Below are 26,192 nucleotides of genomic sequence, written 5' to 3' on the forward strand. Positions count from 1 at the left end.
CTGCTTACACGTCAAAACATCAGGCACCCTTCAAAGAATGGTAAGTGATCTTACCTGTTTTCTGACGGGAAACTCACTTCCAGTTAACATGCAGACTGCTCCTGCTGAAATATCCCAGCAGACTAGGACAATATTACAGAGACTTGCACTTATTGTTCATGATCTTTGAGCTTCCTCCTACTGTTCTCAGCCTGAAAGCACAAAAAACAGTTGGAGGTCAGCTCATCTCCACTCTATCAGCTCCAATGAACACATTTCATAGATCCACAAGTGCACATAAATTAGTCCACCCTTGACTAAGTGTGGCAAGCAAGGTATTTGCATTATTTCCATGATCTATGCTACAGCCTGAGACTTTTTCAACATGTAGCTAAAATATTCCAGGAAGGAAAAAATCTGTCTGCGTGTCAGGGAAAAAGTGCTTTTCAATAATGAACTTGACCATCATTGTGTTAGCCATGTCCAAGATTACCTGTATAGAAAAAGACTTCCATTTCAGGTCAGGACTCCAATTTTGTTGTGTTCACTTACACCACAGCTGAATGCAATCCATTTACTGCAACATGGACATGCTGCTCTTTTTACAAGACAATTCTAGAGCAGTTGGAAACTTCAAAAATTTTGACAGATTTTTTTTCCTGAAAAATTTCAGAAATGTTCCCCAAAAAACCCCTAACTTTAATTATTTTCAAGACCAATTAAAGATTATGAACCAAGAATATACTATGTACACATATGCATTAGACCAGTGTGTTATATATACATAGTAAGCCAATGTGTAAATAAGAGGTTTACAATGATTGTTACAGGTCGATGTCTATATTACAGTGATGGTAAAAAGCCAAACAAAAAAGACCATCTTTCACTATACAAGATGGAGGGACACTTTCTCCAATGCTAACTGATTCCCCTATATAATCATGATATCCTATCATATTAGGTTAATTTGTGAGGATGCTAATACAGGGCCAGATCCAAATCTCAAGGAAGTCAAAGTGAGTGCTTCCACACTACATTCAATATGGTGAGAAAGGCAAACACAATCAATCCCTTATATCGTCTCTTCTAGCCAGACTTCTCTGTGAGGGGTGTGACAGGGTCACCTCCCATAGATCTGCTTCCTTCCCCTTCTCCCCCCCACCGCCCCACTGGAAAGTAATGGAGGTTTCTCTCAGTTCAACTTTCTCTCCTACCCCAGTGAAGAAGAGAAGCAGGGATGTGTAATGGGAATTCACTTAACTCTTCCTGATCCTTAAAATGAAGCACATGCTAAAGGTGCTTTGCTGGATCAGGGCCAGAATGTGCAGCCGCTTGGAGGGCTGGGTCTTAAAGATCTGATAATAAATTGTGCGGAACACCCACAACTCCCACTAGAGTCAAATAGGAGTTGAAGGTGGACTGACCACACAGGCCCTGAATTTAGTTAGACAATGGCCTGCATGTACCAGCAGTGCAACACCATATTGAACACAAAGAATGAAATTATATCTATCTTTCTACCCTTTAATCACTATATTTAAAAATATGTGGCTGAAGAACATGACAAAAGGACCCTATTGCTCTGCTGCAAATGTATCCAGCAATAGCTAATACCATTCCCTTCATTATTTTAAAATGCTCTTACTAGAAAGAAGAATACGAAATATTAATGTAGATTTTGAACTGTTTAGACCTGCAGGAAAATCTCTGCATATAAAACAGGAATTAACGTTTGACTTTTAGGTCCATGTTATCCTCAGAAGAAATGCTGAGAGCAGTAAGTAGCTACAGGTTTTACATACTTAGTTAATTAGCAATTCTTACCAAACAAAGTGTATCTTTCCTTCTCAGGGTTCAGCCTGGTCTCTATTAGACATATTTACGGGAAAAGTCAATGGATAAGACATTAGAGGCCAACCTCAAAGTCAGAATAAAGCAACCATAGACCTTAGAGAAGTGCTTTATTAGCCAAGAATTGGTTGGTTATTGATCTTGGTCTATGTCTCTGGTCACAATAGCACTTACCCTAATTTTTCTAGTGTAAATATAAGTAAATTTGAATGGGTGTTGCTGAAAACAATCTGTAAATCTACATTTTGTGGTTTATGTTGTAATTGTAGTTACGGGAAGTTTCAATATCTGGAGCATGATAAGGAGACAAGGCTGTGGCATGGCAACCTCAGCTCTGCAAATATGTCCTGAAGCACTTTCTCAGAGGTTATTAAAATGACCAGAGCTATCACTCTGCTCAGAAATACAGAAACCACAGGGATACTCATAAGAAAAGAACTGGGGGGGAAATGTTGTAAAGAAAAATGTTATGCATTTAACTTCAGCTTTTCTTTTTACTGAGGTCAACCTGATAATTAAGCAAAACAGATATGCAGAGTTTCTTTACTTTTCTGCAGACAAACATTAATAAATTACTGCTTGCCTCAGCACTACCATAGTTTCTTTCCTTCTTTTTTGTGTGGTTTTTTTTTTCTTTATATATTTTTGTTCCATCTTTAAGATTATTTTGAGGGCATCTTCAATTTACACTCTGTTCTCTTCCTTAGGACCTCTGTCTACTTTCTCCTATTGGGAACACCTCTCCTTATCATGTGATTCTAGCGGGTTAATGAGGGTTAATGGCTATTGTATTTCAGTTTGATATTACCAAGGAAATTTGAACTGGAAAACCCAAAAACATAATAGCTGTATTGACAACAGCACTTGTCTGAATTTAAATTAACTGTGAGTGAATCTTAGTGTTGTACTGCTGAAAAAATATAAACCTTAGTAGTTAAGGTGTTAAACTAGAATTTTCACTATTGCTGAGCTGTTATTTCTAAACTTTCTGTCCATTGATAAATATGGGTGAGATTATTACTTATTTGATATGCCTAAGCAGGGAAGTAAGGTTATGTGCCCATGTACTAAGAGGAAGGGCATAAAACCTATCATTTTAAATTTTCCACGCAAACAATTCACATTTCAGCACTTAGATACTATGGTGATGAATGTCTCAGATGAATAGATTTACTGGTGTAAATCCTGAGTAACTCTTTTGACTTTAAGGGGAATTATCAGTTTGTATTGAATTTGCAAGACTCCCATCTTGAAGGGATCCAGAAATAGTCACTTTCTGGTTTTCCCTATGACCTGCAATTGAACCAATAGGAGCCAGTTTGCGTGGTGACATATGAATCCCAAGTTCCCAGCCCGCCTTTGCAAATCACTACAGCAACAAGTGATATTTGAAGTGGTTCACATTTGCACTCACACAGATTCTGAGCCACACAAACTGCACAAGTGCACAGAAAGAGCTTTATAAAACCTTAAAATAAGATTTGAGTTTGATTTGGTCTGAGAGCTGTGTGATGTTGGACTACATTTTGTTGTCCTGAATCAGTTCCTCATCCTTAATTTACAGGCAACTCAGCCCTACTTAGTGCTGGATCCAAAGCCCACTGGAGTTGATGAGATTCTTCCTGATAACCACAGTGGGCTATTGATCAGTTCTTAGCGAGGAGCGACATTAACACAGGATTCCTGGGTACGCTTCCTGTGTTGGATTTATTCAGGGCTTTTATTACTTATTTATTATTATTGTTGTTGTTAATAAAGAAAGTATCAGTACAATTAAATGAAGGTTGCAAACTAAATACGCTTTAAGGCTTCTCTAAGCAGGCATTGGCCTTCTTCTTAGATGATCTTAGTACCTAACTAAATAAACTAAATAGTTGCCTGTTGTGGGGTTGAGATTTATACATTCCCCTGTCATTATTATAAATATGGATCCAGTTCTCTGGAGGTGCTGAGCAACCATATGGCGTTTAGCACACTCAACTTCCAATAAAACCAATAGGGGTGGAGAGTGCTCATTACCAGACAGGATCAGGCCCTTGATGCCCAGAGTATGCTGAGACATGCTATAATACTCTGACAGGTACTGTCAACGAGGCACAAAATATCTTAGTTGGTATTTACATTTATTCAGACAACGCAAAGGCAGAATTCACTCTGCATCTCCTAACGACTATTAGGAGATGCTGAGATGAGAATAATCACAAAACCTGAATGGAGATAATAAAACCAATAGTGTTCAAGTGCTGAAACAAAGAGAATCCCCAGTAGGGCAGTGATCTTCTGAATGACTCAAGTAGCTCTGCACAAGCCTTTGAATTTCACCTTGACGTTTAAATGAAGAAAGGGAGAGAAAAGCACAGGCCAATTTCATTGATTGGTGTAACTCTGAAATCTAACATAAAAGTATCCAGATGATTCAGTGTGTACAACATCTAAAACCAAATTCCATTGTCTTCTATTTCCCTTTCATTTAAATAGCCTCCTAATGTCTTCCTTAAAATAGATAATAGATAGATAAAATCGTGTGTAGTGCAATGTGAGACCGTGTGGCTTTGGTTTGCAGGAGGGGGTAAAAAAAACCAAACCCATCATTCTCTTCTAGATTCAGTTTTTATGGATTTGCACTCTCTGAATTTCACTTTGAGGACCTGTGTTCTAATGAACCCAAATAATAAGAGTATATTCAGTGGAAGATTTGGATTAGAAAAGTTCACACAGAACACTCCCACCAAACAACAAAAAAACCCCACCCAACAAAAAAATGGCACCAGAAACAGGGGGTGTTGTAGGTCTTGAGAACACAGGCCTGATCAAAGCCCATTGTAGTGAGTCACATTGACATTAACAGGCTTTGGATCCGGCCCCCTTGGGTTGTGCCCCAGAGTGGCAAATTCAAATTCAATACATATTCCTAAAGCAGCATTCTGTGCGATGCACGGTCCCCATGAATGCAAAAGCAGAAAGAGTGTGATCTTGTAATAAATATTCTGATGAATGTATGATCACCTCTCCACTCAACCATATTAGCTATTTTCATCCCAATGCAGGCAAATGCCTCGCCAGAACTACGCCTGCCCAGGAGCTGTAGAGTTTTGTTGACAATAAGTGGTCTCAAATACACAGACAATCCAAATGTAATTTCAGCACTATCTACATAGGAGCTTATGAGCCCGGGAACCCTAATATTGCTGTAGAAATGTTTTATGTGAGTCTTCTGACTGCTAACTTGTTGCAAGACTGTGAAAGGAAGACAAATGTGTTTTGACTTCTGGGCTATGTAGGAAAATAGATGTACATCTATCTATAAATTAGAAGGGCTAGATTGTGACCATGGCTATACTACTGCACAGTGTAGCTAAGAGGGAGTAAGGAGGCACTTACTCTTATACGAGAGCTAACCACATTGTGGTAGCAGCAAGGTTTGAGAGCACAATTTGTGCAGGGACTTTATACATGTAGGTGAGGAGTGGGGAGGGCTGGGGAGTGGATGAAGCCTTGGCTCCATCCCGAATGACCTGGACTAACACAACTAAACCAGCATACTAGGGCAAGTAATCAGTGCCATGTGCAGAACTGATGCACCCCTCTGCTTCTCACCTTGGAACAAGGTGGGAACCAGAAGCCAGATTGCAACTTTCCAAATAAAAACCTGGTTCTTGACATTTTCCTGGGGCAACACAATTATGCACTACTCGTTATTCAGGGCATGTGACAATGACAAAGCCAAAATTGGGCCCTAAACATTTTTGGAAAGATAAAGATCTGCTGTGATTGATATCTAACATCGTATCTTCAAGATGCTATATATGCACCAAATATATATATATAGCTTCAGGAACATGTATAAATGTGCAAGTCACTGATGGGAAAAAAATTAGAATTTGTAATAATTATTCATTACATTCTAGTTAATAGACAAAAACAATTCAAAATATAGATTTTTGGGGAGAGGCAGGTTGACCTCCTGGTCCCTTGTAATAACTTCTAATGTTTTTTTGTTTAGTATGTTGTGGCAACAAGACCAGCAACCCATCTTGAAACATATATGTGCATACATGGATCTCCTTTAAAAATATATTACATATACACACATGCATATATACACACACAGTGTTTAGAACTACTTTTTTAGATTCCTAATGATTCAATGTGGGAGTATATGTGTGTATTTCACTTCAGTGTTAAGCACAAGCAGATCAGGCCCTTCTAGTACTGCCACTGAGCTAAATTCAGTGAAGTTACTCACACGTGTAAGTGTTTCTAGGATCAAGGTCTTCTGATGTTGCATTTACACACACATGCACACTTAGTTCCAATCCTGTGAAGAGCTGAGCACTCTCAACTCTCATTGGTTTCAGTGGAAATTACAGCCATGTCTATTTATAGAAATCAATGGGAGTTGAGGGATTCTTGGCACCTCATGAAACAGGGCTGTTTAAAAGGTGATGGGGAGACTCAAGTATAAGCTTACTACCTTGTTTCAAAACACAAGTTTTAACTGAGAATAATTGTGTTGCGTTAACTTAATAAAGATATAGATTGTGAAAACAATAGCTAACATCTTTATTTGACTTTTTGATTGATACACTCCTTCATTAACATTAATGCCAATGTAAAGTTAAAATTGTGTCTATTCATAAAACTATTAATAAGACTGATACTTAAAGTAGACAAAATCTTACTATGGATACAATTAGTTCAGCACAGATCCTGTTCCTTACTGACTGTTCGGTTCACTGGGGATGGCACATTATTATTATTATTATTATTATTGTTGTTGTTTTCTGCCCTGATGCCCCCATGCAGGACCAAGGCACATGGGTATTAAGCCATTTAATTTGGACTTCCTCTGACTTTCCTAACATATAGCGCTGACGTAGGAAGATGCTGTTAGTGTACTGGCCCCTGGGGTAGCTAGTTATGAAACCTGAATGGCTGCACTTAAGCAAGATTGTCAGAATGTTTGGTCTCCTAGACACGATGGCTCCAGCTCCATCTACAAAACTTTAAGTGCCACTTGCTAAAAGTATGGAAAAACCATATCCTGTCTTTGTGTACATAGAGCATCACTATTAGTGGTGTTTTGTAAGAGCGCGAGTAAGCTGGGCAAACAAAACTATGGGTGTTTATCAGCTGAAAGTCTAATTTCCTACACTTGAGATACAAAACAATGTTAATTTTAGAGGCGACAAACTGCTTTATAACAATTGGTATAAACCCAGCTCATCTCTTGAACTGAACGGATGTCAAACATTTTTGTAAGTTCATAACATTTTGGAGAAATTCTTGACACCCAACAAGCCAGTTTTCACCTTGATGGTCTCAGTAGGCCTGGAAACATCTGGGCCAGATTCCCAGGTACTCCAAAAGCAGAGCTCATCACATCCGGGAAGGGAGGGCACAGGTGGCTCTCCGCCACCTTTTTACCCCCCTAACTGACCATAGGGGCTTGCTCTGGGGCTTAATTGCTTCTTGTCCTCAGGGATACTCTCACTTGTGCTGTGTTCTACCAGCCAAGACTGCCAACTCCAAATCCCAGCCCACCCAGAACCCCCTCTGCTGAAAAGGCCAGGCCAGATGTACCCAAAGAAATTACTTTTGTGCTACCTAAGTTCTGCCCCGCCATCTCCGTATGGTTTTAATGGGACTTGGGTCTTTTGCTAGGCCTCTGCACAGAGGTGAATTTCACCCTCGAAGGGGACTCGTGTTGGTAACATTGTCAGCATTTCAGGATGACTTGTTTAACTGGATAAAAACCAGGAAGACAATAAGCTGAGCTCCTTCAACTGGAACATTTCAAACAGGCTCAGTCAGACAGAGAATGAGACAGATTTTCAATAGTGATAGGAGAATTTGGACAGATTCAGATGATTCTTTGATGCTCAGAACAGTTTGTCCCAGCCTCTTTGGTCAAGAAATCCTGTCAGAGTAGGCTGACTTGTAATATTTCCAGTTCTTGTTATATCCAACTGAAACTGCAGAAGGAATTAAGAAAAACAAAAATTAAGTGCTAAGTGTAGGGCACTTATCACTATGGCATCTGGTCCCCTAACCTGAGAGAATTGTTTTAATGAGAGAGATTAAACAAGTCTCCCCACTTCTGGTTGCAAGGAAAACGAAATTCCAAAGTTCAATCAGGGTCCGGAGGCATACTTTAGTGTATTTACAAAGGGACTCAATTTCAAAGGCATAGGACCACTAATAAGAATGCCTTGCTTCCAGTATCTACAAAAGCTATACCCTTAGGATAGTGATCCTCAGCATTCCACGCGAATATGGGTTGCATGGTAGGACGGAGATGAAGATAAGGGTGTTATGAGACATTTCAAAGAATCATTCACAACCACAAGTGTTCAACATATGTCATCTAAATTTTATCAACCTACTTGAATCAAGCTAGGGTCTTAGAATGGCATCCATCGCCTTAGATCTGAGAGCCTGATTGGTTCCCTAAATCACATGGTATATTTTCTACTACCTGATTGGGCAAATTAATCTTTGTAGAACATGTGCTATACCTGAAGAAATCTCAGGAGCATGGAGTCTGTGGAGGGTGATCACTTTAGTGAGACAGAGCAGGAAACAGACAAGTCTAGGGATTTTTAGAACAGCTATGGCCAGATCCTAAACTGGTACAAATCGGCATAGTTCCCCAATTTACATTAGCTGAGGCTCTGACCCTTAAAATCTTCTCCTGGCACTTTTCTGAAAGAAAGGGAATTATTTCACTGTGTAATTGGACATACTTAAAAATAGTTTAATTCTTTCCTGATTAGGTAGACAGAAGGATATAAATCAGCTTTACTGGTTGTCTATTAGATTTTATATTCAGTTTTCTCATGTCACATTCCTACCGAATAATTGTGTATATATAGGATTCCACCACAAAGACACTTGTTCCTTCAAATACACTAACTCAAGCACAAATACTCAGATCCATGTGAATAACCCCTACCCCACACGTTTATATGAACAAAAACCAGCTGCCAGACATCAGTGGAAAAACAATTTAAAAAGTAAATAATTAAAACTTGTTGAAACTTTGACAAAAATTTTTTAATCATAAATGGGGTTTTGTCAGCAATGGAATTTTTCACTGAAAAAAAATTGTGTTCAGTAAAAATATTCTGATTTGCATTGAAAAATGGAAAGCCTGAAACATGAAAAAAGGGCATTTTAAATCTAAAAATGTTTTAGGTAGTTGTTTGTTTGTTTGTTTTTGAAAAAAACTAAAACCCCTCAATATTTGTGGAAAAGAAATTTGTTTCTTGACCAGCTTTATGAATAATCATAGCCAAAATGAATCACAAGCTGAATTTAACAAACAAGTTCACCATGCATTTCCCCACTACTCCCTCAGTTCTCTATATGAGTGCTAAGTAGTAGCAATAACACCAGCAATCACTGTAATTAAACACTGAAATATAGGCATCCATTTCTTCACACGAGCCCCCAACCTCCCTTTTAAAACATTTTCTTCAGAAGGAAATCTTACACAGCTGTTGTGAAAACCCTGCATGACATCTGCAAAATGTCTATTGTATGGCCCAGGGTGAGAAAATAGCCTAACACTCCAGCAAGCTATATCTGACCACTAATTGAAGCCATTGTTTAGGAAAGTTATTCACGTGTGGTCTAACAACTCATCTGAAATTAGTAATTGCTGCAGATGAAAAAGCTCAATTAAATGCCCCTTTCCCTTCCCCCCCAAAACAGGGCTCAGGGGAGGTAGATCATGGCAGAAACAAACATTTACCATTGATGATAGCAAATACAAATGCAAAGCCATGTTATGTGTTATGCATTTTTATGCATGCAACCAATTAGACACCAATGTGCAATGCTAATTCAGCAAAATAAGTTTCTTTCTAGAAATATACAGAAGCTTTCTTAGTTCTTGAGATAATCAGAAAAGGCATCTCCCATTTCTGTTTTCTACACAGTGGGTTTAAATAGAACAAGCCATTTGTAGCTTTACTGTGTATCTTACACCTTATTTACACTGAATTTTTATGTTCCAATGTGTCTTATTTTTTGTTGGCATTCCCCACCATGCAGTTTACAGGGTGATGAAGAAACAGCCTTGCAGGCACTGAAAAAGAGATACAACATGTTAAGACATAATTCCCTGCAGGGCATTCGAGGCTGAATTTGCTGTCACAATGAGTCCAAGCATCCATAACTATCCATGGTTTATGTGGATTTGAAACATAAAATTAGATTCATTTTAATCTTCTGAAACAGCAATCTTCCCATGAAGGCTGAGAAACAATAGCATATGAAAATAGGAAGAGAGAGGATAGAATGAAGACAGGAACTGAATAAAATGAGATGCTGGACTCTTCTAGTAAAGGAATTGAAGTTCCCTTATGGATAATAACATATCATGAAAACTCTGCTGAAAAGGATTGAGTTTCTGCCAGATTCCCTCTCTATATACAAGTGATCTCTACCGAGGCTATAAGACGGGCCAGCTATGTAAGAGCACTGGAAAGTTAGCGCTAGAGTAGAGTTCACTGTGTCGAGTAAGGTTCATGACACTACACATTTTATAAGTAAGATCTGATTTATGACTATGCCCTCCACTCACCTAGGCAGGGACAGAGAGCACCATCTGAACAATGTGAAAGTTCAAAATAATAAATCTCAAGTTTCCGTGGCTAGTCCAAGAGGAGTGCTTAAGGAATATGCTGCCCCAGTTTTCTAGAATCAGGCTTTGCAGCTGGAGTAACTTCAACCTTTTTACAAATTTTCTTCAGGGATTTTAGAATCTCTCTTCCGCCCCAGCAGCTTGCCAGTTTTGTCATGTTACTCTGCCTCCCTCGGTGCACTCAGCAATCTCACTGTAGACGGAACCACTCTAATTTGTTTTGTTATTAATACTTTGAATATTTGAGTATGTAAAAAAAGGATATTTCTCTGTCTTCAGCAGGCAGACACCACTCACCCTGACACAAAGCAAGGGGGGAAATAAAAGAACAGACACCCCCTGCTCCAAACCACACCATATTAATATGCTCAGATATGATGCCTTAAATTGAAAACAATGTTAATTTTATTCTTTCCAAATAATGCTGGACTAGATCCTACTCTCATTTGCACCTGTGTCAATCCAGTGCAGCTTCTCTGACTTCACTGGAGTCACTCCAGATTTACATCAGTGTGACAAAGGAATCTCACATTTATCAGCACAAATTAAGTGAAATGAATGAAATGAAGTTTTATAAATAGTTTCATATCCACTTGTTTTTTGTTTTCAATCATCTTCCTGCCCTCTCATCCTAAATACAAACACAAAATACTTGGTACAACATCAAAATAATAAATTATTAGGTTATGCTTCTGTTCTTCCAATTTTCCAACAATTTGGAGAAAAAATATTATATCTTAGAATTATAAATACTAGGCAACAGCAAATAAGACATAATAAAAAACTGTCACTGATAGCATATTAATTTCATTTAATATTACTAATGATAATACAATCCTAAAACCTCTAGGTAGTGCTGAGTGATTGGCACTTGTCATTACAATCTGACATAATGAAAGCTTGCTTCTGCCAAACTGAGTACTATGCAGTATCTAATTTACTGTCCTGTAAACAATGCTGCTTTAGTTATTTTCCAATGTCTCTAAAGGAATCAGGTAATTAAAATGAAGCCAGTCTTGAATCCCAATTCAACAAAGCACATACCTAACTCTCAAATCAGTGGAACTACTCATGTGCTGAAAATTAAGCACATGCACCAGTGCTTTGCTGGACTGTAGTCCTTGGCCCTGATTCTGATCTCATTTAAATCAGCATAAATCAGGCGCTGCTCTGTAGATGAGGTTGCACTGGTATGAAGCTCAGAATCAGGCCCTTAACACATTATCCCATTTTATGGATGGGCCAAATATGGATCCAGTGGAAGTGAAGGGCAAAACTCCCATTGATTTCAATGGGACCAAGGTTTGACCCTATGTATTTTGCCAAAGAGCTAAGAAAATGTCATACAGTGTTCCCTTACAAAGCTTTTCATAGACGCTGCATTTACCCTCTTCTACTGTCCCAACATTTTTTTCAGAATTATTAGAACAAACTCTATGCGCTCTTTACTTGTCAGAAGTATAATCTTCCTGTCTAAGAAAGAGATGTTTCTGTTTGAATTCAGCTATGCTAGTGGCATTTGTTTTTAATGGAACATTCATGTTCACCTTCTATGATTCCCAGCTGAACAACTGTGCAGTCCAAATCTTTCCCTTCTGTAAAGCCCAAGTAAACAGGATTAGCACAGAGGAATTCCAGATGTGAAGACCTCACCCTTCCCTACAGCAGATCTGCTTCTTGACTGCTGCTGCAGTAACTCCTGCAGCTGAGTTTGAGGGCAGCTGGTCATCTGGGGAAAGAAGCTTGCTGCAGATCCACTTGTTATTTACCTACATTTACCCTGCCCTGCCGGGCCTCCACACTCTGGGCTATCGTGATTCAATCCCCCTGAAAAGCAATGCTCTTTGGCATGCACAGATTCTCCACATTCACTCTCGTCTCTCCCCACATCAGAATTGCAATGGTTCTCCTCCCTTTCCAGCCATATGTGCCAATCAGATGGAAAGGGCCAGGGCAGATTCAGACCATACAGGAAGATATTGAATTTTAATATACATTTCCTTCTTACATGCCATCCCAAGTCTCAAACCTGAGCTGCTGATAGGTAAGAGTACAAAGCAGCAGCTAACACTGCCTCTCAAAAACAAACAATAAAAAACCCCCTCTGCTCATTGATAAAATTAGCAACAATTGGATTGAATGATTACGCATATTCCACAACCAAATACACAGAGCTACAGCTACCAGCTGATATTGTTTCTATTCAATGTTTCTCCTGGCTATTTCACTTCATAGTCTATTATCCAAGTTTCCCAGCATCGGATCCAGAACTTTAATGAAACATAGAGCTCTATTATCACTGCTGCTATGCTGAGATCCCCAAGGAAGAGAGGACAATATTTAATTGTGTTTATGCCAGCCATCATTGTATACAGAATAAAATATGACTGGGTATGTGCATGTTGCAAGACACCTTTATGCACAACCTGCTATATATTTTTTCCTCCACTCTCTCATATTGGAGAGAATAAAGTCAGTTAAAAATCTTTTCCTATGGGATTTCAACAGAGCTGTAGTGATAATAGAGAACTAGGTTTCATTAATATTTGATGAGTGCCAAGCGCAAGGGCCCCTGATCTTCACTGAAGCTACAATAAAAAATAATAATTAAAGCTGATAAAAATGGGGAAAATAGCAAAATTTGAATTTTCACCATAATGCCTATTTTCTAAAAACTTTGACTAGCCATAACAATAAATATTAATAATGGTGATGAGAGACTTGCAGAAGATGGATGATTCAATTAGCATAACCACACCTATTGTCTAGTTATGTTGCCTCTCTGCTACCACAACACCCACTACAGTTGTCCAGTTATGTTTCTCTCAGAGCTGATAAAATTTCAAATTAAAAAAATTTTCAATGACAAAGGGGATAATTTTTTTTTCCACAAAACTTTTCACAACGTATTTTTCCACTAGCTCTAGTTTCTGTTGTTGTCCAGGATCAGCACAGCTTGGAATCAAAGATGTGTTTTTGTAAATGTACATGAAAAATTACATGAATTACTAGTTTGAGGTTTCATTACAAACTTGAAACTGAGACTAGATTTCTTGAAAGACTGGTTACATTATGAAAGTTTTGAATCTGGGACAGGCTACCTTTTCACATCCAAATAGTATACAGTTTGTGGTTTCACAAAGTTTTGATGCAAAACTCAATGGTTTTAACTGAGTTTTGCTTTGAGTTTTTGGGTTCATCTAGCAAGAAACTCAAAGTGAAATTAACACCTATATAGTGAAACAGGTGAGTTTCACACCGCACTAGCAAGATGCTTTGTAGTTAATGCAATTGCTTCATTTTTGCCCCCACAATATACATAGAAATAGCTACAGTGGGTGACCTCGAAAAGGAAACATTTAAACTTGACCTTGATATAAACATCTCACCCTAACAGTGCAAAGTAAGTAAAGGAAAATACAACAATTTACCAGAACAAGGTCAATATCACAGTAAAGTAGATGTTTCCTTTTTAAGGTTAACTTCTAAAGGCATTAAAATATTCCTCTCCAAGTTATAAACTGACACATACTAGAAGTTTGTCTTTCAAAATCAAATACAAGAGTCGTATAATGGTCGGCCCCAAATGAAGGGGGCGTGAATAGATGTAATTTTTCTAAAGGCAGCTGTTCTCACCTGCCATTAAAAAGTGTACATCATCAATCAATTAGTTAATGAACCACAATTGTGTAAATTTCACTTATTTAGTAGCTCTATTTTATTTTATGTGGCACATAAATATTATAGTGATGGGCGTACTGTAAGAAATAAAAACGTAGCTAGAGGGTTTGAGATAATGGCATGCTATATATTCTTCTTTCTTCTATTCCTCCATTACTGTATTAACAATCCTTATAGCCATTTAAATAAAGGTAAGAAAGAATCACCAGAACCTTTGGAAAATAATTTTCATACAAATTGTTAATCGCTAATATCTCAGGCACATGGTAAATTATCATAATCTGGCACATATTGAGAGAACCTACTGCACACAGATATGACCAGTTAACACTTAATTTTTGCATTCCACATTTATGCAATTAATTAGAGAACACTTAACATTCTCTCTAACTTCAAGCTCTGCATGATCATGTTTGATCATGAGGGAATTGGAAATCATTTATGTAGCCAAGATTTAAATACAAGAGGAAACTGAGATGGTGAGTGTTAGAAAGAGAAGCATGAATATATTACATGACGGACTAAACTGTGTATGAAGAAGCCAACACGGGTAGATAGCAGACGGACATTTATTCAGATGAGGATAAACGTATATCACTACATGTCAGATAACTTTTAATGAGGGTGAGGAATACACAGATAGTTATATGCCCTGGGGCTGTTCTAGTTTACACCAGTAGCTGAATTAGCTCTCAGCTGCCCTCAAGACTGAGGCAGCACAATAATGGATTTAAGCCAGTTTTGCCCTTTTTACCTCATACCCTGCTCCAATCACAGTGTGGATACAGCAAAGATCTGGCCCACTGACGTTTTTTGTTCTGAGTCGTTTTGCTGGGTAATTCATGGCCTTAAACATATGGGATGTTGTCCAGGGCGGGGGGGAGGGGGTTGGCCTGTCTCTCTGCTTTGAAACCATTTGGAGAAGTCCTGTATTGATAAGCATCCTGCCGGTTATAATCAAATGGTTAGAGAGTGACACCTCTGCAGCAGGTTTGTTAGTTGTGGGGTTACATCCTGGTCACTTGGTTTCCTTAGCCTTCATAATTACATTGGCCTTGGTAAATTTCCTGGTATCATTTTGCCTTTTCTACAAGATTTGTGAGTTAATTCATTACCTGCCTTCCCCCCAGAGATCATTTCCGGAGGACCAGCACACACCATATTTGCAGATCTGTATTGTCTTGACCAAAGAACACGTTCTTCGGCAACACTCAGGCACGACAGTTATGGGTGTGATGTAAAAACCCAGACAGACAGAAGAATCATCTTAGTGCCAGGTTCTATCCACAGTCATCCACTAGAGTGACATATGTATTTCTATACCAAAGGGCCAAATCCGCAGTTCCTTAATTCAGTTCCTACTGAGATCCAAAGGCATTTTGACAGTGTAAGGCTTTTAGGCAAGGATTTGTTCCCTAGTTAGAATAAGAAGAATGTAAAGAATCTCCTCTATCTTATTTTTGTGGAGATCAATAAAGACTGTTAGTTAACGTATGGGTGGCTGTAATCCCAGATCCCATTTTCCATATGATAATGGGAACCTGTTTTTTCGCTGTTTTTTGAATATTTCTAACTGCACTGAGACAAAGTATTATTAAATCACATCATTAGCTTATCTGCAAGATGACACTCTGTGTTTCAGGACAGACTCAGTGGAAGTACTGCATTGCAAAGCTGACCCAGGATCTCTGGAGGCATCTTCCACCTGCTAATCCAAGCTCCAGTGGATTGAGTGACAGCACCTATGAATTTTAAATAGGCCCCTGTCCACATTGCCTCCCAATCGAACAGTCTAGCTGAACCATCCTGCAGTCAGACTCAAAACCGAGCAGCAAACACGGGAGTTTGGGGTGATGCTAGGTTACACTCTGCAAGTTTGCTGTGGACTGAGAGTTGAGAGAGTCATTTAAGACGAGGGCTAAGCTTAAAGTTTGGTTTTGAAGAGACTAACGAGCCCAGTTTTCATTGGTGCTGGGCACCTACAGCTCCAGATGACTTCAAACGGGTCCACAGGCATTCAGCAATGTTTCTAACGAACATATCAGGGACATTTCAGTCCTGGTGTGGCTAGGCCCACTTCTGTGTGGTGCAGAGTATCTCTTCCAAGGTGCTGGCTATGAGCTACTCCCTGCAAAGTCAATTGGAGTTGAAGATGCTCAATACATCGCAGGATCGGGCCTTCCCTCTTTTAATCCAAGTACTTGTTCAAGTTTTAAATAAGCAAAATGCACTGAGTGGAGTTTGTCGTAGACAACTCTAACTGTGACAAGTGATAACAGCTCCTTTCGAAGAATTACCATCAACCTCTCTCCTCAAATAGAGATGGGGCCAGATCCTCACTTGGTGTGTATCAGGGTATTTGCACCAACGACTGATCAGGCTCTGATGCCCATAAACAAACCCGTTCGTTGACTGTCCAGAGCCAGGCTGAAGACTATAAGCAAAGACTGCGTTTTTCTGTATAAACACAAGTCTGATAGCTAAAAATATAATTTTGTATCATTAATATCACCCTGTCCCTTTAAAATCAGAGATAGAAACAGCTTCTTTTTGCTACCTACATCACACTATAATCCAATAGACCCTGTAAGAAGCTGTAATATTTAAGGTCTTTTAGCTGGTACCTCTACATCCTGATTATCCTTTAAATATTAAATGCTTTCAATATACATTCATAAAAGAGGCTAATGATCTCCTGCCACTTGAAGGATGAAGATGGTAAATGATGACTGATTTTTGTTTTGTTTTGATTCTGCCAAGCAGGCTGATGACTTTATATTCTGTGTCCATGGCTCAGTGACCCACAAATCTCCTTTGATATGCCAGGCAGCAGAGAGAACCAAGCTGAACGGATCAGAAGGAAAGTGAAAGCGCTTCAGCAAGGGGCCTCCAATGAAGCCATCATGTGACAGGAATCCTAAGACTCTGCTGTGAAAGGGAAAGAGAGAGGAATGAGAGGGGGAAAAAAGGGAAGAGGGCATTGTGGTGGCACAAGCTGATAGAGACGTCAGAGCCGCTTCAGTAATCTCATGACGCTTTGGCCCAGTGTGGGGGCAAATGAGGCCCATATTCAGCATGGCGTGACAGGTAGGACCACCCCGAAAAAGCTGTGAGGGGGCAGGCAGTTGGGCAAATCAAAGCAGAAGAAAGTAATTTTCGATAAATTAAAGAAATCTCCATGGAAATTAGCATGAAACATTTTCTAATCTCCCGCTTCTCACTGCCGACAAGGGTCACTGGTTTAACTTCTCTCTCTTATTTTATTATTCCCCAGCCACATTCCTCTGCTTTTTTTATATCCTTCAATTTTTACTACCTCTTTTTCTTCCAGTCTATCATTTTTAGCCTTCCTTACAGCAGCTTCTTAACCCTTTTAGGACTTCCCCTGATAAATATTCTCGAGAATTAACTGATCCATGGCAGTTTAAAAGACATGCTCCAAAGCAGTTGCCATTTCTAACTATCTGTCTGTTGAGTGGGCTGTCATTTTAACTGTGATCAAAGTCTACATTCCCTTCATTGCAAAAATTTAAATCGTTGACTTTTGTTTTTTCTGCAATCTCCTTTAAACTTATAAGTAGACCATGAATGCTATTAGATGTCTACTGCAAGTGCACTGTTAGAGGTAACATTGCTAAGCTAGAACATGATCACTTTTAAGTTATTTCAAATTAGTATTAAAAGTACCTTTGCTACCCTGACTTTGCTATCAGAGGGGCTTGGGAATAATTCCTTTTCTTTCACACCTTTACTTTAGAAGTTCAAATCTGGGCACATGGTTTACATTAACTTGATTTGGGAATTTATGCTTTTTTATAAAGGCAGCAACAGCTTTGTTAGTGAATCTGACACAGCAAAGCGGCTGTCCTGTAAATAATAATTACCCGCTACTGCGTGGATAAAGGAATAACATTTCTCACAGGGCAACTTTCTAGTTAAGTGAATTAAACAAATAAAACTACAATGGTCCATGATATGACATTTAGGCTAAGGAGATACAGAAAGCAAAAAAAGAAGAATGTACGGTTTATAAACTAAATGGCTTAAATTCCAGATGTATAATCTAATCATTAGAATATTTAATTTCAATAAGAATACTGGGCCAAATCTACAGTGGGCGTAGCGTGAGGGTCAAATTCATTCTTTATGAATACTTAGTGGTAAAATGGAGGTTATATGACACATAACAAACCCAGTAAGTCTTTTTATGCAGCTTCTATGCAGGAATTTCAAGACCTTCCAGGAGGAGGGTAAATTTGACAAACTAAAGAGATTGTAATACTGTAGCACAGAAAGAGTGAAACCTTTAAAAATGATTATTAAGGATGATGTAAATAGTTATGGCAAAGTTAGTTAAGTCTTAGTCCCCCCCCTCACCTATTTCTGTGCTAGATGGTATTGCCTGTGAGAATAGTGACCCCAGATGTTTCCTGATAGGGTATAGGAGTGTGTTCCTTGGAATGGTTTCGATAAAAAGTGGTCCAAATGTGTCATTTGCCATCAATATGGAAAGGAATTATATTTAGAATGATAACTGGTATAGTTTCTATCAGTTTTACTACTTGCACAAGCAGTGTGCTACATGTCTCATTTTCTTGAACAAGACAGATGCCTCTGGTGTGAAAAATACAGATGTTAGAGTATACAACAGACAACTGTGGTTTATCAAAAATACACTACCGGCACTGACTGATGTCAGACTTAATCATTCAGGATTCTAGTGGGAGCGAGTGAATTATTGGGTCTTAGTCATGTGTAGTTTATGTTTAAAAAGTAATACGTCATCTTGTTTCTTCTTTATAGGGGTTGGAAACTATTGAGCAGACAGCAATGCCTGAGGCTATAGGTAAGAAGCTAAACAGAACCCAGAAGTGAAGGTACACGACAAGAGGGTATAGACATGGACAAGTATCCATTTTTTTCTACAAGAAATGTCAATGGGGGAAGAAAAAATTCAGCATTAGAAAGATTGCATTGAAACATGAAGCCCGCAGAAGAGAGGTGGGGGAGGGGAGGGGACCTATGTTTATTTGAAAAATAAATTTCCATATTTAATCTCAGCAAATATACATGACTTAATAATTATGTGTTTAAATCTATACATAATTTAACAAACAGGTTCTTAATTTATTCACTGCTTATCATATTCTAGATGATGTTTAAACAACATTACACACGCACACACACACACACACACACAGAGGACTGTTTTATTAATTTAGCAGAATTTACCTGTAAAAAGAAATTATATTTATTCCACCACGTGTTTTTAGCAATCATATGTCAGGTGGTACGCACCCCCTGTTTGGGTTAATCAAACTGAATCATTTATTTCTTCTGTCCTTTTTAAATGTTCTTTCAACAGTAGCATTAAAAGCTGCTGAGCAGATATCAGTGTACTAAAAGGGAATTAAGATTGCTCAGTATTATGTGATATGAAACATTTATTTTAAATTGTTCAAGAAAAAAGTTACATCAAACGTGTCCATAATTTAAGGAAATAATACTTTTCCTTTAAATTAAAAAAAAATTAATAGCATGAACCCAGGTAACATGAAAAGAAGAAGGCATGTCTTGCAAATATCAAGCCAACCCTGAAACTTATTTATATAAGCTACCCAGCTGAGTTCAAGTTTGAGGTCTGTGGAGCTGTTAACTTGAGTAACATTTGGAGGATCCCTGAATTGTGCAAAATGAATATCGTCGACACACAGCTCAAGTACAAAGCCAGAAAGTCGAACATTAGGAGTCAGAGAGATGCGTGCATTGCCCACTCAGGCTTGAACTATTGCTGCCAAGTGGTCATGATTACATCTCAGAGTTCTTGAGTAGGGAATCTTTTGGAATATAACAAATAAGGACCTTAACTTGCATATATATTTTTTTAAATGTACCCATCCAGGAATATAATTTTGAGAGGTAATATCTAGTTAGCTCAGAACCTCATAGGATTGAATCCTGTATATTGCTATAGTGAATTTCTTCAAATTTAGGATCTGATTCAGTGAAAATGACCAAAGGGCTGGAAAGAATGGGCCAGATTCTCCATGGTGGCTATTTGCATGACCCCACTGGCAAAATCTGGCCCTCAGCTGACCCAGGTAGAATCAAACCAGTGTAAGGATAATACTCTGGTGGCTTAGACCTTACATGGGGCCCTTACGCCACTTACCCAACCTGCTGCTGACATAGTGGGGATAAGTGGACGTGGCCAAGATGATCTTACACCATATCATTCTTAGGATGCATATTTTGGCCCATGGTAACCATTTGCAGTTAGCTCAAGAGACAGGCCCTGCTCCGGGGATGCAGTGATAGCAGGGTCAGGGCAGTGTAAAGGTACACATTAAGACACCCTGGCACCCCTTGACTTGCTGCATTTCAGCTGCATCCTAAAATCTAGACCACTGACCTATGAGGAAACATGAAAAGAGATCAAGATGTGTAATCTGGTTAAATGATTAATAAGGGAGGCCATGACACCAGTCTGCAAATATGTGAAAGATGTAGAGGAGTTACTTAATGAAGGGAAGGGAAAGAACTAGGAACAAGAAGATGAAATTAAGAAAGAGATAAATATTGGTGTTCCCAACTGGGCCATATAATATCGATAGTTAAACAGACGGTACTCAATGAAGTCAGCAGGGAGTTCTGCTTAAAAAAAAAAGACACGACCTAACCTGGTGAGATCCAGCAGGCTGTGGAATTATCCTCTAGGAGAAAAAGTGGAAATCTATTGTTTGGGATATTTGAAATCAATCTGGACAAAAAACACTAGTGCAGAGAACAATTTTGCAGTGGCATGGAGTTGGACTATGGAGGAAAGGTAGATGACTTAATAAGGCTTTTCTGTCTCTAGCCTCTATGATTCCATGTCTTCTGCATCATGAAATGTAATGATCGCTCTGAGCCTGAGTAGGAATCCAGATTTTCTTTTCATTTTTAACTCAGCGATGGATCAAAACAGCAGCAACCTGTTTAGTCAAAAGGGCCCTATGTTACCTCTGAGATGAACAGCATATTGGTAAGGAAAACCTTTTATTTATGTGATAAATGTATTTTTTTTAAAACTCTGGAGACAGGCCTAAAAATGAAAGAAATTTACATTGGCCCAGAGATATCCCAGGCACTTGATGTATCTTCTTGAAAGTGGCAAGAATTGTGCACAAGTGGAAAATTCAGAGCAATTTAGGATTGCCTAAAATAAGCTACCAAGAAACAAATCCATTGTCTCCTTAGTTCAACAGGATAGTACTGCAGATTTATACCATAATTTGACACCATCTCAGTACCCAAGGTTTCAAATACTGTATAGAATGAGGAATCCGAGAAATTATTCCTGTATCATAAGGTCTATTTACATAAATGTCCTCTCAATTAATCCAGACTTTGAAAAGGCCCTTAAAGTTAGTGGCAAGCCTCTTTAATAAAGAGAAATATAGTTTTACCGCAGCAAGAGAATGGTCAAGAACACACGATTGACTTCACTAGTGTGAAACTTTTCTCCCAAGAGACTCGTTATTTAAGGACTGAAAAAGAATGGCTTTCCATCAAATGGACTTTGGAGAGTTTCAGGTACTATCTCTGGGGGCAGGAATTTGTAGTAGGGACCAAATAGAGATGTCTACAATAGAATGAAAGTGAGATAATTTGTGTCGTCGGAGATGGTACCTGTCCCTGCAGCCATATATATTTACCATTTTTAATTGACCTTGGGTAACAGAACACGGCACTAGATTCTTTCATGAGCAGAGGAAACTTTTCCACTTTCAGGAGAGGGACAAGGTAATAAGATGGTGAGGGCCCTTTAACTCCAGTAAGTGGGAGCTTGGCTGGAATAGAAGGCTGGTAGATGGTTTTCACTCTATGTAACCTAACCATTCCTTGACTCACTCAATCACTCCAGCAGCATTATTTGTCCTTTATCTCCATCCCTTGGCTGGGATTCATCTGGAATGAATCTAGTTTATAGGGTGGGAATCAGAGCAGGAATGGAGGTCGGCAGCAGCAAGACCATGCTGTAGTATGGCCTTTGACATGAGAGCCTGAAAGGTGTTAAATATTGAACTCTTCCAGTTTCCTTGGCATGTGGTTTGTGTTTACTGGTGATTCTGATGGATCTGCACCTGGGAAAAGATTTTGATCTAGTGGGAAAGAAGCCATTTGGAAAGCAGGTCAGCAGACAGAGGGCTATGGAATGATTGGTGGAAGGATTTATGGGTGAGCTCAAGAACCCTATAAAGCAGGCTCCTTTCTTCCCCAGTTAATTCACCTAAGTAAGGGAGCTCTGGCAGAATTGTTAAGGCAGCCTAATGGAGACAAAGAGCCTCTGTCATTTTCCCCTTCAGGTTTTGGCTGGGCATTCTCTAAAGTTGAACAATGCTCACTGGTTTGGATTTGCAGAGTTTTGTGCAGACATTTTTTTTTTAAGTTCCACCCCCCACCCTAAATCCTTTGTGCTAAATTCTGCCCTCACTTACACTTCTGAAACCCTGTTTTGAATGATGAGAGGTTGCCCGAGCGTAAGAAAGCACAGAATTTATGTCCTCCTGTTTAAGCAGAAGCTTTCTCCCTCAGCAATGAAAAACATCATTTCCTTTCTATGAAGAAAAGCTCACGTTAAGTCAAGATTTGAAGCTCATGGAGTTTATGTAGAGTCATTCTGCTGGGAGTCTCGGGTATAGCTATCTCACCATGGAACAGAAGAAGCATGCACCTCCAGCATTTCCAGAGAATGTCAGATCTTGGGACATCAGCTCAAAGACATAGGTGCTTCTGCACTATTCCCTGGTCTCTCTGATTCCCTGTTTCCTTCATGACAACATGATTCCTTAGGAACCATGTTCCCACAGACTGCTGACTGCCTACAAAACTACAGCACTGCTCGGGTGGTGAAATCCCTAGAGGTTTGAGGGGGAAAGGAGGAGGAGGTGGTCACGAAAAGTAACCAGTGCCTTAGCTCTCACGTACAGCACAGCAACACTTGATCCCTCAAAAGTGTGTAGCCTCCAATATGCATGAGAGGTTTCTATAGATGCAGGGGAATTGAGGGACATGGGGTTTAGGCTTGATATCCACTCACCCATCCATATAAAATGGATTAATTCACTAGAATTTCCATTGTTTTAATCACCTCCAAATGAAAAAAAAAAAAAACCCAAAACAAAAAAACCCACAACTGACTGGATGATTTGGCTCAATCTGGATTCTGCAAGCAATACATCCATAACACTTCCATGGCAAGTGAGTGAGGTCAAAGGTGTAGAATTATGACTACAAGACTGAACAGAAAGAGATGATATGAGGTAAAACTCCTTCAAAAAAGCAAATTTCATGAAAGGGAAATGAGAAAGTCTGGCTATCTGCGTTTTGTAGAACCCTTACCTCTTTTCCAAGTCAGGCCCAGTATGAAAGTCCTTTAAATATACTTTACTGCAAAGCGTGTGATTCTGCCCCCACCGCCATTGTGCAAATCAAAAGTAAATCCACTAAGTCATTGGAGTTTCCTAACCAGCATGAAATAAGAATTAGGCCACAAACAGTACAGCACTGTGTATGTGTATGTGTGTGTGAATAATTAATTGAAGCTATAATTATATTACTCATTATAGTGGCAGAGAATTTTATTACTCTGGTGAAAGGTTAGATGGGCTTTTTTCCTGTTTTGACTGTTTCAGCACATCAGGCTGAAATTTAGCATTCAAGCTCAAGGTGGTCTTTTTTTTTTTATTTATTTTAAATGAAAAATTGTTTAGTGCTCCTGGGGAGAAAAAGCAAATTTCCCTTTCCCTGGTTCACACCATTTTTTGCTTAACGGGCTACAGATTACTGAGTAGGCTCCAGGGTTAAAAATAATAGCTTAGTTGTGCAAAAGGAAAGTTTGCATGAAATCAGATCAAATGTTTGAGAAACTTTTTTTTTTCCATTTTACAGTATTTTCCTTTCTTGCCACATTAATTTTGAATATGAGACAGAAGCAGTTTTGCAAGCCCAATTCAGTTTGGATGTGCTTCCTAACTCATCAAAGATCCTTTTCCCTGCAACCATCCAAACAAATTCTCTTCTTCCTCTCTCCCCTCCTCTTGCTGTAATGATTATGGTCACTGCACACACAGAGAGAAGGTAGATAAAACCATACAAGTATTGCTGGAAGGTTGCAATGTAACACTACTTTATTTCTTAGAATTCCGAACCGTAACATACAAGAACCCCAAAGCAGAGAGAGACAAAGCAGGCTTCTCCCAAAACAGAGAGGCACAACTCACCCCATCTTGCTCTAGGCTGACTGGCTGCTGACAAATGGCTGCTAAGCCCAGATGGCCCACTTCCCTACAAAGCTACCCCGCCAACATGCAGGGCCAGGAAACCTTCCTGAACTTTAAGGTGATGGTCTACAATTTTAACAGAGTTTTCAATATGCCCCAATATGTTATAACCTTAACACCTGGGCCTGACACTCTCCAGCAACCCCATTACTCTGGACAGCATACTCACCCAAGCTGATTACCCCAGGGACTGCACAAGGCTTGTGCTGTTGAGTAAAATAATGTTTTTTCTCTATTTAAAATCCCCTTAGGGCAGCATTTTCCAAACTTTTGAAGGCTGAGCCCCACCCCCCTTCAGGAAAATAAAGCCAATCATCTCCCCCTTGCATCCTACCATGTTATCAGAACAGCATCGGGGAAACTTGCAGGTCCCTGGTTTTGTCCCCCTCAGCTGGCTTTTCATGCTCCGCCAGGGGGAGATATTCCACACTTAGGGTAGCCCTGTACAGGCTAACCCCCTGGCATGCTTCCTGTTAGGTGAGTTGGGTTTCCCCCTTCAGAGCAGAAGGCAAAATTCCCAGACCACTTTTGAGTGTAGTCAAGCATTATCCCTTCTCCTCTCTCCTATCCTCAAAACAATCCTGGCCCTACATTGATGCCAATGAGAATTTTGCCATCAACTTCACTGGGGCCGGATTTCACTCATTGCCTTCCGTCTGAGGCTTCAGAGTCCACTCCTTGATTCCAGCAGTGGCAGCAGCAGCATGGGGAGGAACTATAATGAAAAAAACGCTGGCTTGGGCCCCCCCGGCTGCCATCGTTATATTGAACTCTCATGTCACCTCAGGACTTCCCTGTTAGTTACGCTAGAGCCCCGGGTGCTCTGAGACTTTCGAGTTTACATAGATTTGGATGGCTTTGGGCCTCTCTGGCAGCAGCAAGCCATGCTTTCTTGGGCAAGACTAATGGGGAAGCTCAGAGCAAGTGTAAACTTTGAGATAAGCAGCAGCTAGGCCATGCCAAGGGCCAGCCACCTGATCTTTGAATGCAGGGGAAGCTGTGGGGCACAGGAGGAGCTGTGGAGCGTGTTTGGAGGGAAGATTGATCTAATCCAATCTGAATCTGAAAAATGGTCAGTTTAGTTCAGATAAGGAGGATGAAGGACGGTTCTGGTGTATTCTAGTCAGGAACTGACATGCTGTAGTATCTGTTGTCCAAGAGTAAGATCTAATTTATCAAGGCTACAAGGCCATTAGTTTTAGGTGACAGATTCCTCTTCTTTTTCCTTTAAAGAGAGATCTTTTGATCGTGTATGGACAGTCACTGTCTGTTTCTTTCATTGTGTGACATAACCCAGGTGCTTTGCCCCAGGGATGGAGCATTTGATCTGATTCCTGGCCTAATTGTGGAAAATAGGAATAAAGCAGTAAAGATCAGGGCTCGCATTATATGCACTGCAGTATAAAAGGCTTCTGAGGGGGGAAAAAGTCCTTTGCAGATAAAAGATGTGACCAGGACACGGATGCAGGTTTCTGTGTATGCCAGAGACAGAAAGTGAGTTTGTAGGTGAAGAGCTGAGTAAATTGTGACAAGATTATGGGGTTAATCAGAACCAGACAAGCAAGGTCAGGAATGGGTGCCATTTGCACATGCTGCCATTACCAGATCTAGAAGCAGCACAGTATAAAATCCTCCCCATGAAGAGCTTTTCAAAAGCCCAGAGTGCCTGGGGACTATGAGTTAAGGGTTAGGTAGTGGCTAGTAGA

General features: G+C 39.5%; 1 long non-coding RNA gene across 1 annotated transcript in view; it reads right to left on the reverse strand.

Moving 5' to 3' along the window:
- Positions 1–26,192, reverse strand: part of LOC137158318 (uncharacterized) — a 117,241-nt gene that overhangs the window by 25,154 nt on the left and 65,895 nt on the right. The window contains exon 3 of the long non-coding RNA XR_010921366.1: positions 55–191. This is a non-coding gene — a long non-coding RNA (uncharacterized lncRNA). The remainder of the gene's footprint in view (positions 1–54; positions 192–26,192) is intronic.

Source organism: Emydura macquarii, unplaced genomic scaffold (assembly GCF_026122565.2).
Source record: "Emydura macquarii macquarii isolate MOO-44397 ecotype Brisbane River unplaced genomic scaffold, CSIRO-AGI_Emac_v2 contig_1644, whole genome shotgun sequence".
NCBI lineage: Eukaryota > Metazoa > Chordata > Testudines > Chelidae > Emydura > Emydura macquarii.